The sequence below is a fragment of the Montipora foliosa genome, chromosome 11 (assembly GCF_036669935.1).
Source record: "Montipora foliosa isolate CH-2021 chromosome 11, ASM3666993v2, whole genome shotgun sequence".
NCBI lineage: Eukaryota > Metazoa > Cnidaria > Anthozoa > Scleractinia > Acroporidae > Montipora > Montipora foliosa.
In genome coordinates, this window is record NC_090879.1 from 39,131,046 (window position 1) to 39,133,545 (window position 2,500).

At 41.5% G+C, this 2,500-nt stretch overlaps 1 long non-coding RNA gene across 1 annotated transcript in view; it reads right to left on the reverse strand.

The window, feature by feature from the left end:
* LOC137975565 (uncharacterized) overlaps positions 1–2,500 on the reverse strand; it is a 4,199-nt gene that overhangs the window by 801 nt on the left and 898 nt on the right. Inside the window, exon 2 of the long non-coding RNA XR_011117597.1 lies at positions 635–817. This is a non-coding gene — a long non-coding RNA (uncharacterized lncRNA). The remainder of the gene's footprint in view (positions 1–634; positions 818–2,500) is intronic.

Consider the following 2,500-nt stretch of genomic DNA (forward strand, 5'->3'; position numbering starts at 1 on the left):
TAATACATCCCTAATCCTGAGAAACAAAAGACACCAGCCACCAATTTTGGTGTACCAAATAAATGGAACCACATGTAATACCGGTACTTGCATGAGATTATATCTGTAACATTGTTCTTGATTCATTGAGTAACTCAGTTAACTATCAAATTAATTTTGTCATAATGATAAAAGTACACATATAGTGGTGGAACTCATGGAACAAATCTTGAAAATATTATATTGCCAGATGCTTTGTTTGTCTTCAACACTTTTCCAAAAAAAATTATGTGTGATGAGGTATTTAGAATTACCTCATTTAACAGTATTTCAAATTTTAAACTGAAAGCAGATATTGGGTGAGACAATGGATAAATGAAACTACAGCATCATCTTCCGCTAATCGCTAGGCATTACTAGTCTATACGTACACAGGCCTGTAACTCAGACAGTGCTTTATAATTATTTTATTGCAGTGACTGTCAAGAATTAGTTGTTAAAGTGTAATTTATGTGAGTTATTTGTAAATATCTATATGCATCACTTGTTTAAAAGCAACAATCAGCTTCTAAGTCTTTCAGACTTTCAGCTGTTTGACTGCATTACAGGTTTTTTACAGAAACATGCCTCAAAGGAATTTTTCCATGGCACCAACCTTTTCTTTTATCTGAGGGTTTTCTCCAACTCCTCTTCCATAGATGATACATGTAGTGGTATGTTGCAAGAAGAAGGCATCTTCTTGCCTAGTCTCAGCACTTTCTGTAACCAACTCTCTGTCCAAACTTCCCAGCAATCTTTGAATGAACCAATTCCCAGCTGTACCCACCTCCAATTTGAACTGTTAATCAACAAATAAATATAGAGAAAAGTTTCAGTTTTCTTGGAAAAAATAATTCATAATCTCACTCACATTTCCAAACAAAAATTATTACCGCTACTTACAGATAAAAGATGTCATAAGAATTTCATCCAGATAAGAACACTCAATATCAGGTAAAATTTAAGAATCCGATCCCACCAACGCGTCGGCCAACGCGTCGGCCAACGCGTCGGCCGACTGTCGGCCGACTGTCGGTCGACTGTCGGCCGACTGTCGGCCGACTGACGGTCGACTGTCGGCCGACTGTCGGCCGACTGTCGGCCGACGCGTTGGCCGCTGTTTAAACTTATAACATACAAGATGCGTCGGTGGTGCGTCGGTGGTGCGTTGGTGGTGCGTCGGTGGCGTGTCGGTGACTCATTTGGGCCTTATTGAACTGTTGAAAACCTAAACGTACCTTTTTCAAACTGAACGGAACTGTCTTCGACGGAAAACTTTCACTACCATATTGTATTTCGTGATATTAGAACCCAGTTCCCATTACGACAAGTGTTATTAGAACCCAGTTTTCACTCGTTGCCCGAGACTTCGTCATCATCAGCTATTTATATATATTATTACAGGGCTTCTAAGAGGGTGCAAATTTGGACATGCGGGACTTTGAAGTATCATTATGCGGCAAGGAAGCAGGACTTTGAAGTATCATTAAGTGGCCATTTCCAGTTCATTTTGCCGGACCAAGTCTGCCATCTCATCGGCGTCCTGTTGGGCCTGCGCTAGCTGTTCTTCAAGCTCATCAAACTGGGCCTTCAGATCTTGGTAAGCCTTGCCAAGTTGCTGATTTTTCTGCTGCAACTGCCGACAAATTGATTTGTAGTTAGGCTCAGCTTCTGGAGACCCTGCGGCTACCTGCGGCTGCTCCTTTTCTGTTGCCCTCCTCCCCTTTAGCTGGTGGCTGCTCGCAATCACATTTACGACTGTCGCCACTACAAGAACCGCACATCACTAAACAGTGGATTCTCGTGATGGAGTTCCGTGATCTTTTAGTTACACTGGGAAATTTTCAGTTCACCTGGTTTCGGAACTTCGGAAAAGACCAAGCATTTGAGCAGTTGCTGAAAGACATCGCTGAACAGTTTCCACTGCAGTAAAATTGAAATTACAAACGGCTCCTTTAGGAGCCACCACATATTAAAAGTCAATGATCAATAAAGAGTTTAAGCTTCCCAGTCCTTTATAATGCCACCACATATTAAAAGTCAATGATCAATAAAGAGTTTAAGCTTCCCAGTCCTTTATAATGCACGAAAAATAAGCATGTTAGTCGACTTGCAAATTAACTCCCCGCTTTGGTAGCCGACCCTTGCCAAAACATCGAGCAGACCTAGGTACTAGTGTTTCATTTTAAAAATGGCGGCTATTTGCCAATGGTGTTTTCGTCGTTCCTTATGGAGTTGTTCTTGCTTCCAACTGAAAGAACTAACAAAATTATAAAGAGTAAGTATTTAGACCAACGTGACGGTAGTGTTTAGACCAACGTGTCGGTAGTGTGTCGGCCAACGCGTCGGTAGTGTGTCGGCCGACGTGTCGGTAGTGTGTTGGCCGACGTGTCAGACACTATCACTTCTGTTATAACGTAAGTGTTTGAAGAGCAGACTCATCAAAATTTGGCTCTCTTTTCTTTAAACGCCAATAATAACA